Source organism: Mesoplodon densirostris, chromosome 10 (assembly GCF_025265405.1).
Source record: "Mesoplodon densirostris isolate mMesDen1 chromosome 10, mMesDen1 primary haplotype, whole genome shotgun sequence".
NCBI classification, from domain to species: domain Eukaryota; kingdom Metazoa; phylum Chordata; class Mammalia; order Artiodactyla; family Ziphiidae; genus Mesoplodon; species Mesoplodon densirostris.
The window spans coordinates 9265597-9282295 of record NC_082670.1 but is presented as its reverse complement, the minus strand read 5'-3'; positions in this window follow the sequence as shown (position 1 = coordinate 9282295).

Genomic DNA, 16699 nt, shown 5'->3' with positions numbered 1-16699 from the left:
GTAATTCTTTAATCACCAAGAGCTGTGTCTTACTGAAGTGCTTCCTGATTTATTCAATCATGATTGTTATTGTTGTTGTTATTGTTATTATTATACCTCCAGCTTGTATAATACTTTACGGTGTACAAAGCAATTTCATGTACATTATCTCAGTTTATCTTCATAACCATCTAGTGAAATAGGCCAGGCAAATATTGTTAGAACCTATAATTTACTGAATAAGAAATAGACTCAGAGGACTTTCACTTCCATCCAAATTTAATTATCTAGTACTACACTTTTTCTTCCACTGTAAACAAATATAAACCTAGACAAAAATGTGTGAAACAAGTGTTTTTAGTTACTGGAAAATAGGCAGTGCAAAAACTGTAATCACTGAAAGGACAAAAGCAAGTAAGGTGAGCACAACAATTTGGCCAGCTTTCTTCCTGCAGGCAGTTTCTGGACCTTGACACAGGACAAGGGAACCCAAGCAGAGCACGGCAGTCTCAATGAATTGCGAATACAGACATCTGAATCCAGGGAGGCTAAAGTGGTTAGAACATATGGGACAAAGTACTGGAGAAATCAGAGCTACATAGAGAAAATGCTTCAGAGATCTGAATAGGGCTACCCTTGAATTTTTGCTGAATGTTAAGTGGTATATATATACATATATATATATACATATATATATATGTGTGTATATATATATATATATATATGGTGAATTTCCACAAAGTCAGGCCTAGAACAACTATCATAGATTATAAAGCTGAACAATTTCTAGAGTTCATCGTAGCAGTAGGAGCATTTGCATTCCAACCAGCTACACCGAAGAGAACACACTGAACACCAGGACATTAGTATGGGCCCCAGAAGAGCCATACTTTAGAAGTGGAGCTAAATTAACCCTAAAATAACGGCTACCCTCGGGCTGCCTTAATAAAACTTTAAAACAGCCTAAAAAGAACCAAACTGATCCACAAATAACTTAAATACCTGCCAAAACAAAATTCAAACTCATTAAAAGATGAAAAGGGAAAAATCCAGCTCCCAATCAATTCACACCCTCCATCATCCCACCAATAATCCCTGGACAAAGAAGCAGGGAAATGGGACAATCAATCAAGGGGAAAATCAATAAACCAAGACAGACACAGAAATGACAAAGATGATGAAATTATCAGAAAATAATGTTAATACAGCTATTATAAATATGTTCAAGTGTGTAAAGAGAAACACGAATGTCTTGGGGAGAGACACAGAAAATATTAAGAAGAACCAAGTGGGACTTCTAGAGATGCAAAATTTAATGTCTGAAATTTTTTACTTTTTTATTTTTTGGCTGATAAAACGAGTTAGCATGTTACGTTGCTTGATAAATTGCTGATATACGGGCGCACCTGGGCAGCAGAGGGCCACCTGGGCCACCGGCGCCCTGAGCCCCTAGCCGAGCCCCTAGCCCGGCCCCCAGCGCACTGAAGCGGAAGAAAGGGACCCCAGGAACCTCTTCCCAACACAGCAGGACGGCGCAGGCAGTGATACCCGCGAGGCCCCCAGGCCTGTCCTTACCGTGAGAAGGCCGAGCCGTCCTTCACTCCGGGGAAAGTCTCAGCGCGCCGGCTACTCTCCTCAGGATGAGGGGCCCCAGGCCCAGCGACGGGAAACTGGCGGCTGTGCCCACAGAGCCGCCGCCGCCGGTGAACAAAGAACTAAATGAACTCGTAGTCAGAGGCAGGCACTGGTACTCGGCCCGCAGCGCGCGAACGTCTGCAGCGGCGGCCCCAGCTTCGGCGCTGCGTCTGCCTGCGTTTAGGCCCCAGCTCAGGTGTAGGCGCGCGGGTGGCGGCGCCGACGTGGGCTGAGAGGCGCGCGAGGCCTGGGCGAGACGCAGCTGCGCGCGCACACCCGGCAGAGGACCCGCCCGCCTAGGCTCGCACGGTGCCTGTGTCCGCTTCTGTGGAGACACGGTCACTTTATGAAGGCCCAGCGGAGGGCGGGTGAGGAGGCCCCGTCGAGTATATCTCTGTCCAGCACGTCGAATGGGGCCTGCACGTCCACAAGCAGAAAGACCCGCTTCTCCGTGCCGGCGTCACCAGGCAGCCCGTGCCCCCAGGTCCCGCTCGGCTCGTGAGGGGGGGCGGGGCGTGGTGGAGCCTCTGGAACTTTGCGCCTGCAGACTCTGCCTGGGGAAAATGCCCCGGTCCTGCACTGTCTTCAGGACCACCAGGTGCTAGGCGTCATCCCAGAAGTAGGAGGTGGCGGCAGTGTCGTGGATGCGGACCCTGGATGGGGTCGCCCCCAGCCCTCCAGGCCGGCCCGACATTGGAGGCAGACGGGCTGGTCACAGCATCGTGATCCCGGGCAAGTGGCCGGAGTTGGAGGGCTCTGTTTGGACTGTCAAATGCGGGACCTCCTTCCTTCTGGAGACATCTGGGCATCCTGACTGGACGTTAACCCACGTGAGTACTTCACCTCCCCCTCCATATCGGCTCTCTGTCACCTTCTCCTGGGCTTTCTCCTCTCCACTCTTTCCACCTTTTTTTTTTTTTTTTTATGAACTTCCCTAGTAGAGTTCAAAAAATGAGAAAAGATGAGGCCCAAGCAAGTTAAAGATCACCAATATTTAGGAAATTATCAAAGGGAGAAGAGCTTATGGAGAAGCTAGTGAGAAAAAAAACAAACCGGAGAGAGTGGTCTCGTGGAATTCAAGAATTCAGTACAATGTGGTCAACAGGATCAAATATGATTTAAAGATAAGGAATGAGATCATGTATTATATTTGGTAAAAAGGTCATTGTTGACTTGTGAAGAGCAATTTCATTGGCATGGTGGAAGCAGTGTTGGAAGAGTTACTGAAAAATGGAACGTGAGAATAGGAAATACAGAAAACTTTTTCAAAAAGTTTGCCTGCCAGGAAAGAGTTCAAGGGAATTTTGTAGTCAAGGGCTTTTCCCCCTAAAGTACAGGCAAGTCTTAAGTATTTTAATTGTTGATGAGAAGGAGCATGTAGGTTCTGAAAAGGAAATGATGACAACTTTTTTATCATTTATCAAGGCCCATGTTAGCTGGACCCAGGACTCGGAGGAACAAGGAGAATCTTAAGTGTCTGGGAAACACTTTTTTTTTTCTTTTATTTATTTTTTTATACAGCAGCTTCTTATTAGTCATCCATTTTACACATATTAGTGTATACATGTCAATCCCAATCTCCCAATTCATCCCACCACCACCACCACCACCCCCATCGCTTTCCCCCCTTGGTGTCCATACGTTTGCTCTCTACATCTGTGTCTCAATTTCTGCCCTGCAGACCGGTTCATCTGTACCATTTTTCTAGGTTCCACATATATCACTCTCCACCGTTTAGCAACACTCACTTAAATGGTGATACAGTTCCAGGCTTCATGCCCTTTTTGCCCGCCTCTTCATGCCTCTTGCCTGTCATCTCATACAGACCCGCCTCAAAATTGAGTGACATTAGATCTAGATGGTATTGATCAAATTGTAATGCATTAACCCTGTCTTAATTCAGTGTTTTGTCCTGGTCATAGAGAGGAGGACTTTTGGCTTTATTATAAAGACAGTTGTTTTTAGAGCTCTTCTATACAAAGCTGAGAGGAATTTGCATGTTTGGTGGTTTATAAAGTTAAAAACTCCACATTTTAGGGGTTCTGTAGTTTTGTCTTTAATGTTATTTTAGGTGTCAGATTTCATCTTTTTATGGGCATAATAAAACCCTTATGCACTCAAACAAGATTTTTGGTCACAATTTAAAAAGCTATTCGGGGCTTCCCTGGTGGTCAGGTGGTAAAGAATCTGCCTTCCAGTACAGGAGATGTGGGTTCGATCCCTGGTCAGGGAACTAAGATCCCACAGGCCGCAGGGCAACTAAGCTTGTGCGCCACAACTACAGAACCCACGTGCCCAGGAGCCTGCACACCACAACTAGAGAGAAGCCCGCATGCCGCAATGAAGAACCCTCATGCCTCAACAAAGATCCCGCCTGCCGCAACTGAGACCCAATGCAGCCAAAAATAAATTAAATAATAAATAAATCTTAAAAAAAATATATATATATAAAAAGCTATTCTTTGATAAGATGATATGTATATATGTATAAATATATAAATACAGGTTTCCCCTCCTATCCAAAAGTAGAGCATTCCTAAGAAACCTTTCATAAACCAAAATGGTATAAAGCAAGAAGCGATTACCTCAGAACAGATCTTGCTGATGCATACCTAGAGTAAGTCAAGGTAAAGTACAGGTGCTCACGGACACAGTTCAAAGCTATGGTGGCTTGATGATGAGATGCTGAATGCAGTTCCCAGGGAAGGAGCTTGGTGATCCACTCTCCCTGCTTGGGCAGTGTACTGCCCCTATAATGGCTTGCTGCAAAACAAATGCCAAACGCTATTTTCACTTTTTGTCTTTTTTTCATAAAACTGAAAATCCTCTTGGATTTCGTTCACTTAGTGTAAACAGATACTCATGTAAGTCTTTAATAATAGCAAAGTGGCATAAAGCGAACTTTTGAAAAGTGTGAGATACCTGTATAAATATTAACATCTATCATGATAAATTATAAATTTTTTCGATGTTAAGAAGTGTGTAGAGTAGTTAAAAAACACCTTCTCTAAAGCAAGTGATGGCTTAATATATGTTTGTCACTAAAACAACTTCCAAGTATCATTAATTTAATTAAGGAAATAGGATGATTTTATACATTTTTATTTTATTTAACAAGATTATATGCATAGTTTTATTTAACAAGATAATACGTCTTTCACTGAAGTCCTCCAACAACCAAATCTAGAAAACTGTGAAAGGATGAGATACTATTTAAATAAGTCAGGCCACGGAACGTTCAACATTGTCTAAATATAATGCAAATGACTAAACAGAATGCAATCTTTCAAGTTCTGAACTCTTCAGTACATAGTATCAGTAGTGTATATATGTCAATCCCAAAAGATAACCAGTGAGAACCTACTGTATAGCACAGGAAACTCTACTCAGTGCTGTGTGGTGACCTAAATGGGAAGGAAATCCAAAAAAGAGTGAATATATGTATATGTACAGCTGATTCACTGTGCTGTAGTAGAAACTAATACAACACTGTAAAGCAGATACTCCAATAAAAATTTTAAAATAAATAAATAAGTAAAGCAAGCAAGCATTGGTGTTATATGTAAATTTCTGATGTAATTGCCTCTTGGGCTTTTAAATACTAAAACTATATGATTGAAAATACCATTTTTATGTATTATTTCCTTAAGATTTTAAGCAAACTGATAAAATGTAAGATTTTAGAAAATAGCCTATTTCAATTAAAGTGACATTTTATTCAAAAAAAACCAAAAACAGAACAAAAGTGTGTGTTTATAGAGCAGGATCCAAAACTGATGAAAAGCTAAAATAGGATAAGCATCTAGAGAATTCACATTCCTAGGGTCAGCTATTATCTCTAATATAAGACTTGGGCCAGGTCTAGAACTATCAAGATCAAGATTGGCTTAACACTAGCTTGTAATTCAGCTAGCACTTGTTAAAGTGGTTCTGCGTAGAAGCCCTAGGGTAGAGGAAGTCATAAGGTATTTGTGTAGGATAGAGTACTTCCAGCTGGTCTCAAAAAGTTCTATTCTTATGTCTAAAAAAATGTTAAATCCACTTGATGGGAATAACAACAAATTAAACAGCACAGAAGAAAAGGTCAGTGCCCTTGAAGACATAGGTACAGAAATTATCCAAACTAAGGCACTGAGAAAAAGATTGAAAAAAAAATGAATAGAGCCTTAGTGGCATGTGGGATAATATTAAGAAATCTAACATAGTATAAATGGAGTCCCAGAAAATAAAAAGGGGAAATGGAAATAATAAAGTCATAATGGATAAAACATTTCTAAACTTAATGGAAACCGTAAACTCACAGATACAGGAAGTTCAGTAAACCCTAAGCAGGATGAACACAAAGACAACCATACCAAGGCACATCATAATTGAATTGCTCAAAAGCCAGTGAGAAAAAGAAAACCTTAAAAGCAGCCAGAGGGAAAAATATGACTCATTATACATGGAGAACAAAAATAAGTATTCCCAAAGACTTCTTATCTGAAACAATGTGAGCTAGAAGATATTGGAAGAAAATCTTTGAAGTATTGAAATAAAGAAAAAACTGTCAACATAGAATTGTATATCCAGAAGAAATACCCTTCAAATATGAAGGTAAATTTTTTTTAGTAAAACAAAAGCTGAGAGAATTTCTCACCAGCAAATCTGTACAATAAGAAATGTTAAAGTTCTTCAGGCAGAAGCAAAATACTAACAAATGGAAACTCATCTCTGTACAAGGCTATGAAAAATGTCACAGATGGTAAATATGTAAGTAAATGTGGGTAAAACTTGTGTATTATAGGTGAAATGACAATATTATTTGAATATATTCTGTGATGATTTTAAGATTCATTTTGTAAATCTTAGAGAAATCACTAAAAAAGGAAAGCAAAGAGATACAGCTAATAAGCCAATAGAGGAAGTGAAACAGAAAACTAAAAAGTAATTGATGGAGAAGAAGTCAGAAAAAGAGGAAAAGGAGCAAAGAACACATGGGACATACAGAAAACAAATACCAAGATGATAGACTTAAACCTAACTCTATTGATAATTACATTAAATGTGTATAAGTCTAAGCACTCCAACTGAAAGACAGGGATTGTCACAGTGGGTAACAAAGCAAGATCCAACAATTTACAGAAAATCACTTTACTATAAAGATACAGATAGAGTATAAGTAGGAAGAGAGAAATATGTACTATGAAAACACATACACATAAAAATCAGTATTGGAAACCATAATCAACCCTTCTGACTTAATTAACAGTTAAAGAGCACTAGACCTAACAACTACAGAATGCACATTCTTTTCTAGTGCGTGTTGAACATCCACCAAGCCACACAATATACTGGACCATAATGCATATCTCAATGAATTTGAAAGGGTAGAAAACACACTAATACTGTTTGATTAAATTAGATATTAGTAACAAAAGATATCTGGACAACATCCACATATTTGGTCATCAAACAACAAATTACAAAATTTCCAAGAACTGAAAAGGGAAGTTAGAAAATATTTTAGCTGAATTATAATGAAAACACAAATATCAAAATTTGTGGGATGCAGCTAAAGCAGTACTTAAAGGGAAATGTATAGGTTTGAATGCTTAGAGTAGAAAAAGATCTGAAATCGATCTCTACTTCAACATTAATAACTTAGAAAAAGAGAGCATATTAAACTCTAAGTAGAAGGAAGGAATAGTAAAGATAAAAGCAGAAATAACAAAAAATGGATAAACAATAGAAAAAAATCAATAAAAACCAAAAGCTAGTTCTTTCAAAAGAACTATTTCAAAATAAAATTGATAACCTCTACCTAAAGAGAGAAGGTACAAATTACCAATATAAAGAATGCAAAAGCAGGCATCACTAAAGATCTACAGACATTGATAGCATAAAAGGAAAACATTAGGAATGATTTTATGCCCATAAATTGTCATAAATTGTCAAAACTCACTCAAGAAGAATTAAATAATCATTATAGCTTTATATCTAATAAAGAAGTTGGGGCTGATGGAAAATCATATATCTTGATTATGGTGAACATATCCATTTATCAAACCTTATCAACTGTACACTTAAGATGGGTACACTTATTGTATGTAAATTATACTTCAATAAAGTTGACTTAAAAGGAAGGAAGGGAGGGAGGAAGCTCAGAGGATTTACTCGATTTACTGAAGACCAGGTCCCAAACCAGGGCCCTCTGATTGCCAATACACAGCTTTCCTCACTGGAGCACATTGCCTTGGGATTACCATGGGGGAAGTTTAATCATTACACTCTTTGAGATGAGAAAAAGTAATCATGTCTTTTCAGAAGTTGCCACTCATCATCTGTTTCTTATCGAATTTCCAAAATTTTAATTCAGTCTGCATTCTGATCTCTGCTCAGGGCAACACACGCATGAACCTGGTGAGTGAGCCCAGGCTGGGGTAGACCTGATGGCTGCCCATGGGAGTGATTTGTGACTAAGTAAGGAGCGTGCTCAGACCCTCTCCTTTGCCTCTCATTGCTCTGTACCACACTCCTCTCCTTCCTCCCAGAGCTGGAGCTAGAACTGTGCTCTCCCAGTTCATGGTCCAAGGCTTTTGCTGCTACACTAGAAGCAATATCTGCTGTGAATGAGTGGTGTTCAGCCCTATACTCACAGTTTATATGGATGTATGTTTAGAGGTATTGGACTGAAATGGACATCTAATTTACTCCACAGCCTCACGGCAGAAAAACCTGCTGCTGCTTTACCCTTCTCCCATTAACATATATATTAACCAGATTAGAAAGCTATCAGCACTCAGTCCTGAGAGCCTGGGTAGTTCATTCAGTGCATTTTACAGTCTCCTGACTGTGCATTTCAGTGAGAGCAAGGAAAGCTGAAAATAAAGAAGGAAAGAGAGTGAATGTAGGGCACTGGCAAAGACATGCATGCCAGGATGAGATAGCTTAGGACCTGAGCAACATGGGAGACACCGAGGCATCTAAGAGAATGCACCCAAAATCAGGGGAAAGAAAAACACCTAAACACATGCAGTTGCTGACTCTAATGTTTCCCTTAGAGCATGGGACAGTGCAGTTTGGTGGAAAGTACATGACTTTCGAAACCAGACAAATCTTGGTTGAGTGCTGTTTAGTTTCTGAGTGAACTTGCGCAGGTGACTTACCCTCTTTGAACTTCCACTTCCTCACTATCTAGTGAAAATAAGAAAGTCTTCTTGGTATTATTAGAAGAATTAAAGGGCCATGACACATGAAAAAGCCACAATGCCTATTTCTGTTCCTCCCTTTCTTCTTTTCCTCCATCCCCTCTTCCTGCCTCCCTCGATCTATAAAATGGTAGAGATAGAAAAGACCCTAAAATCCTGTACTGCAGCACCCTCCTCATACAGGTAAGAGAAGCAAGAGACTTGCTTGTGTCCCACCGCTGGCCATGGGCAAGGCTGAGATCTCCTGAGTATAGTGTGATCTTTCCACCACGCCATTTGGGGTGGGGGGGCACATGTAGCTGAATTAGAAATTCTAAATCCCGATTTCCAAAATGTATACATGCATGAACTTAAAGGTCCAAATCCAAGGGGCTATCAAAAAGGATAGCTCTCTTATCTCACGCTTTTCACTCAAGAACCCTGAACTAGACCGTTGCCTATTTTAAAAGCTGCTCTGATGAATAAACCTCCGGTAGACTTTTATAACTCAAGATATAGTTGATGTCTCCCCACAAGGACTGCTGAGTAAATTCTACTTTCTGGAAGGAAGCAGTACCAGGAGTTCCCAAGATGGAGCCCTCAAGCTCCTCAAGGCCCACGACTGTTCAGAAGACCTAGACCTCCTTCAGTCTTTGGGAGGAGAATCCCCTATTTTGTGAGTCTTAGGGGAAATCTGGACTCTGACAGCTGCAACAGAAGGACAAGGGGGCAGATCTTCCTTCTTCCCACCCCTACAACTAGAACTGGGTCACGTGCTATAGACTCTGTCAGTCAGATGTTCCCGTCAGACCATGATCCTTAAGAGAGCGGTGCTATGATTAGAATTCAAGGCAGCACCAGCTGGGGCAGCAATACAGCATTCATGTGTTCACTACTGTGTCTAGAGCTGTGTTTCTCAATCTTTTTTTCATTATTGCTCTCATAAGGAGATTTTTTGGACATTATTTTCCAAATTTCCCCCACCATGTAGTTTTAAGACAACAGATATACAGTAGATCTGCTTACATACTGTATATATATATATATATATATATATGTCCATGCATTATACATAAAGAGTAGAATTTATGTATTTTGCCCCTTCAGGGGTGGTATCACTCCTGTTGAGAATGCGTGGTCTAGAAGGTACGGTGTCCAGCAGGGGCATCCCAACCAGATGTTCCCATGAATCAGTAGTGGCAGTGTATCTTATTCCCTGGCATCTCCGTCCCTCACTCATCTTCATCCATCTGTGAGTTCCCTGGGGTGTTTCCAGTAAGGTCCTGTCTTGGTTTGGATTTGCCTGGAAGCAGATCCTGAGGTAAGAATTCTAGTACAAATAGTTTATTTGGAAGGTGAGCCCAGGAACACCAGCAGGAGAGCTAGGAGGGAGGCAGGGAAAAGGAAGCCACGCAGTTGGGTTCATTACCAAGCCAGTTACCACCGTGGGCAACTGGAGCTCAAGCCCACGGGGTGCTCTAGGTGAGAAAGTAAACAGTACGCCAGAAGCACCCCACCCAAGGGACACGGCAGCTGGAGTGTTTGTCCACCAGTTCCCACCAGTCATTGGCCGGGTGCTGCTGCCATGGTTGCTCCTTCCCTGCCCTTCTAGTCTGCTGTGCACGGGCAGAGGAGTTCTGGAGGCCAGAGAAAGGCTTGATGTAAAGAACATAAATGCTGGCAGCTAGAAGTCTGGCATGTGTGCACTGAAGTGAAAAGGGTCAAAGGGACATGGTCAGGGCACTGACATTGAAAGCCAGATGAAAAGCATGAAGTCATGGACTTTAACCAAGGATTTCAATGACTGCGCCAAAAGGATGGGGCCAGGATAGCTGGAAACCAAAGGTGAAGTTGGATCTGAGCTTACTGAATTACCTTATCAGCTTGAACCCGTATCTTCATGATGGCTTTTTGTTTGTTTGTTTTGCATGTGTGAGGACACTGATCAGAAGAGAGCTGGAATGGGGATGTGTGGGAGGGTATAGAGACCTCCAGTTTCCCCAACCCTCAGCCCACTCTTAGCCCTTCTTGTCTCCCTTAGCATCCTCCTCTTCCCTACCTTGATTAGACTCTTCATGTCTGGCCTGAGAACACTGCTGCCTTCTCCAGAGGCCAGTAGTTACCTTGGAAGAGGGAGCAGATTCTCTTCATGCTCTATCTCCACCCCATATACAGTGATGCTTGATATTCTGAGACCTGTAGCTGGAGTCAGAGTCCAGCATTTTCCAAGGGAGGAAGGATATTTACAATGTCAAACCCAGTAGGAGATTTGCCCACCAAAAGATTTACAGGACTTTACTCAACTATATTGGCAAAGTTCTGAAAATGTGTGAGGAAAGGGATCCCGAGGGCTCCTGGTCACGGAGGAAGGAACATCATTTTGATCAAGGTAAATTTGGATGCACTTAGCAATAACTCTGGGTGTAGTGATGCTAGTTGGAGCAGCTGAGAGTGGTTCTTCTGATAGTTTGTTTGCTGGTTAAAGAAGACTTGAGATCAGTTGGGAGTGTAACCTAGGGAAAGTTGAGGTGCCGGAAATGGGGACGTTCAATTAGAGAAAGGAATTCACAGATGTCAAGAGATAGGAATGTGGCTGTAGATTTAGCCCTATAGATGATCTCATCATCAAGGCCTGAGATAGACACCGATAAGGGAAATGCCAGCATCTTTGAAAAGCAGTGTAGTGGCTCTTCTCTGTGGGTTTGGGAGACTGGAAGGAACAGGACTCCTTGATTACAGTGAATGTGAAAAAGTCCCAAGATGGCAAACGGCAAGTAGTTACACTAGAAGAGTCAGATACAAATGGGTATGGTTACTTTAATAGACATTAGGGCTCATTAGAATAGACGGACCTGGTGAGATTTTAGGATATGGTAGATTGGTCATGGAGATTCTGGCCCAGCTTGATGTATGTAACTGAAAAAAATTTCAAGTCTTTTGAATCCAGGCTACCACTATATCTGAAAGCTGGGGCCATTTCATTTTTCTTTAATTTTTATTGGAGTATAGTTGATTTACAATGTTGTGTTAGGTTCAGGTGTACAGCAAAGTGAATCAGTTATACGTATACATATATCCACTCTTTTTCAGATTCTTTTCCCATATAGGCCATTACAAAGTATTGAATAGAGTTCCCTGTGCTATACAGTAGGTCCTTATTAGTTATGTATTTTATATATAGTCGTGTGTATATGTCAATCCCAATCTCCCAGTTTATCTCTCCTCCCCTTCCCCTCCTGGTAGCCATAAGTTTGTTTACTACATCTGTGACTATTTCTGTTTTATAAATAAGTTCATTTGTACCATTTTTTTTTAGATTCCACATATAAGCGATATCATATGATATCTGTCTTTCTCTGTCTGACTTACTTCACTCAGTATGACGATCTCTAGGTCCATCCATGTTGTTGCAAATGGCATTACTTCATTCTTTTTTATGGCTGAGTAATATTCTGTTACATATATATACCACATCTCCTTTACCCATTCCTTTGTCGATGGACACTTAGGTTGCTTCCATGCTGGCTTTTGTAAATAGTGCTGCAGTGCACATTGCAGTGCATGTGCCTTTACTAGTTGTGTTTTTCTCCAGATATATGTCCAGAAGTTGGCTTGCTGGATCATACGGTAGCTCTAAATCCCAGTCAGTTCACAGAGCCACATCCTCTAATGATGGGGAAAGAGAATGCCTGAGGAATCATGTTCTACTAATATTGCAGGTGTATTCTGTAAATTTTCCTCCTTGCCTTCCCCAAAGGTACTTGTGTCTATTTATATAATTTACTGTAATGGGGAATGTAAAATGCCCAGACTTTTCAGAAATATTAGGTCATTGACTTCAAACCAACAATACTATAAAAGCAGGAAATTAGTGGGGATCAGGCGATTAACAGACTTCTGGAGCGTGGGTGTTGGCCTTTTTTATTTCATGGAGGGAAAATATAATAAACACAGAGAAGGGTGCAGAAATCATGGTGAGTTTTCACCCCTGTAAGAGCATCCATTCTCCCCTTCCATCGCTGAGTTCCTTCCCGACCTGCAGCTCCGTGTCTTAAACTCTGCCTTCTCCCTCCCATCCCAAGGTCTTGAGGTCACTGCTCTCTGGTGTGAACGTTCTTCCCAGCTCCTCCCACCCCTTCACCTCACTAATTCCTCCTCATCCTTCACATCTCAGCTCCAGGCAGGGTCACTTCCCTAAGAAACCTTGACTGCTTTCATTTCCCCTCAAATCTAAGTCAACTTCCTTGGTTCAACAATACCATGCAATAGTGTTCCTTTCTTTCAAAGCACTTTCCTCAGTTTGTTTCTATACATTCATGTGGGTGACTTGATTAGTATCTGGTTCTTCCACTAAACAATACGTGAGAGAGTAGTATGGACGTATATACACTACCAAACGTAAAATAGACAGCTAGTGGGAAGCAGCCGCATAGCACAGGGAGATCAGCTGGGTGCTTTGTGACCACCTAGAGGGGTGGGATAGGGAGGGTGGGAGGGAGGGAGACGCAAGAGGGAAGAGATATGGGAACATATGTATATGTATAACTGATTCACTTTGTTATAAAGCAGAAACTAACACACCATTGTAAAGCAATTATACTCCAATAAAGATGTAAAAAAAAAAATAAGCACCACACGAGCAGAAACCATATGTTTTTCCTCATCACTGTATCCCTGGCTCTTTAGTACAATGTCCAGCATGGTGGGCACTCAATAAATATTTTTCAAATAAATAAATGGTAAATGCATGCACATGCCTTTTTATTTTTAAAGTAAAGTCTTATAAGAATGAAAATTTGACACAAATTGTCCAATATTTTTCAGGATCCTTTGTATGGCAGAACTTTCTTCTGGTGACTCTGAACAGAAGAAGAAAACTATCATCCGCCTCACCACACACACCTGAAAGTGTAAGTGTGTCCCTCCAAAACAGGGCCTGGATCAGTAATGTCACTTTATGATACTCTTTTCTAAATAGGACAAAATTTTAACCAGACTGTAAAAGCTGGGTTGGGGTCTGAAAAAAATAAGATAGTGATAAAAAGGGACAATTGAACCATCCACCATCTCACTGTCCTTTGTTTCAGCATCCTGTGTGCTTGCAGGCCTAGAAGGGGCTGGTGGAAGGGTTTGTAGGCTGAGAGACTGGACTTTAATTGGTCGGCAGAACTCTAATAAAGCTTTGTTTCAAGTCTTTAATTTCACCATACTTCCCTTTTAACAAACTTCAAGGAAATAACTCACCCTGAACTACAGCAGTGTACTGCCAAAGAGCCACCAAATAAGAAATGCACATGTTTCCTGAATTTGAGTGAATGAACCACAACACTCACCTAAAAGGCTTTTTTACTAGCAGGGAGGATGCAAACGAGGTTTTCCTTCACGGTGTTATTTTTCTAATGAAAACATTTGGTGCCACCTGCTGGCAAAATGCACGCTGACTTCTTAGCATTCACAGAATGCAAATACTTTCATTCTCTCAAATGAACTAGATATGAAAAACCCTGATACAACTTATTTGGTAAACTTCTAAGAATATAGAGAATTTACGTTTCTCACTGAAAAAAATTCTCATATGCGATACCTCACCACTTGGGGCAATTTGTGTTCCTGCAGAGGTGTCCTTCTCTAAGTGAAAATGTTCTTTAAAGTAATATATTTTATGCAGAGTTCATTTTTGAGCTAAAAGAAGGAAAAGTGAGAGAAGGAGAAGGAATTGCTCAGAAATTCTTTAGGCCCCTTCCAATCTCTAACATGCTAGGATTCCAAAAGGTTTGAGAATGTTTCTGATACTAACACTTGGCCCAAGCAAACTCACCCTTTCACTTGGAGAAAAGGTTTACATTCCACACCCTTGGGTAAAACATAAATAGACCCAATTAGTCCCTCTGATGTTTTACGAACTGGAAGTGTACTTCTTAACCTACCATTCATTCCTGAGTATGAGAAAAACAAGAAGAGTGATATTTAATGTCTTAACAAACCCATGCCAGGTTATCAATTTTAGCTAGCTGACATAATTAACACAAATTCTGTTTCAGGGAAATCCACCCCTTTATAAATCAACTGTGTTTTAAAATCTCCATATGCACGAGCCATATATTTGAATAACAAGGAGAAAAAAATAATTTTCCTGGAAATGTATAGGTTGATTAGCAGAGACAAGCCCTGTCTGCCTTGTACTCTAGAGGAACATTTATGGTAAAGGCATTTAGTGTGCCGGGCGTAGGAAATTTGGTCCCAAGTATCAGCCAGTACAGAAAAACATCTACAAGGCTTAGCAGAGTGGTAGTGTCTCGTGCACTGGGTGGCTCATCACCAGAATTTAAGTCACTGCTTGAGAGAGAACAGCCCCCAGAAACAGCCCAGCAAGAGCCTGAAGTTGCTGAAAGATCTTTTAGTTCAAGCCTCTCTTTTTACAGACAAATAAACGGAGGTCCCAAGAGTTTAGGTGACTTTTCCATGGGCCCTCATCAAGTCAGAGAAGAGCCAGAGATGGACGTGAGGTCTCCTGATTCTGCATTTTCTGCTTCTCCCTCCCCATAATGCTTGTTCTAACCAATGTCCTCCTTTCGGGTGATGCAAAATACAGAGGTGATGGGAGAGGTGGCAAGAGCCACTCTGGAGTATAATAATATACATCACTTAGACTGAATGTCTTTCTCCTTCAAAGAAAGAAATAAAGCTCTTAATGTAAAGTAAACGGGGAAGGGAGAAAACCCTGTCCCAGCTAGGCAGAGGGCATGCAGCAAAGCAAATGCTGCTGCCCATGTTGTTAAGCATCTACTGTGTGCCCAGGTACTTTTCACACATCGTCTTCAAGTCTCATAAACACTCTCCAGTATAGCGTGATTATACTGAATAATGTCCTGCTTCAAGCACCTAAGGAGGTGCTGTTTCTAATAAGGGAAATTAATACAGAGAGCTACCCCAGGCAGTGTAACCTCAGTAGCTGTTGAGCTCAGCATTTGCCTTTAAAATGAGAATTATTGACTCTGGGTGAAGACTTCAGTTCAAGCATGAGTCATGCAGCCTAAGAGACCTGGTTTGTTTTTAGCCAAGTGTCGGGTGTGTGTGTTCACCAGCAAAGCATGTCTCAGAGGATGTAGATACACACATACACTCATCTGCCTATTACAGCTGCCACAGACATCTCTCGCCTGACAGAGCAGGGGCTGTTTCCGACCCCTCCACGTCCTTAAGGAATGTGGTCTTTGTAGAGATCATGGACAGGAAATGACCTTGAGGACAGTTGCTTGATGTCATTCTTTGAATGTCGTGCTGTCAGCTCCCAAAACTGTCAGGAATGAGGTAGTATCTCCTCCAGCTGTACAAACAGGGACCACCGGAGGGTTTCAGGAAAGAAAAACGCTGGTCGTCATAGTACTTCACGTTTGGACCAAATATGGCAGCAGCAGTAGGAGGCTGCTTGGTATTGTGATTCAGACAAACCCAAGCTTAAGCCGTACAGCTGTGCTTTTTCAGGGTAGGACACTGAACAGCATATTATAACGTCTCAGTTTTCCCATCTGCTTGGTGGGCCTCAGAGCATGACACAAGTAGTCAGTCCCCGGTAAATGCTGCTTCTCATTCTTTATCTCTCCAACTCCCATGATGTGGTTAGAAATTGCTGGTGCCCACCCGAACAGAGGACTGTGGCCTTGCAAAGGGCATACCAGCCCAGCTTCCCCGCCAGCAAGCTTGATGTTTACTACAAAAGTGCTTACATCGGATTCTCAAAAGGGTACATTTCCCCGCAGACATGTAAGAATCACTACTATAAATTCTCCCTCGGAGCTCCCAGAACTGTTCCCTCTTCTTCTTGGTAACTGTCATCACTTCAGTCCGAGGCCTCTTCACTTCTCTCCAAATGCTGCAGCCTGTCCTCCCTGTCTCCCTGCCTTCAGTCTGCCTCC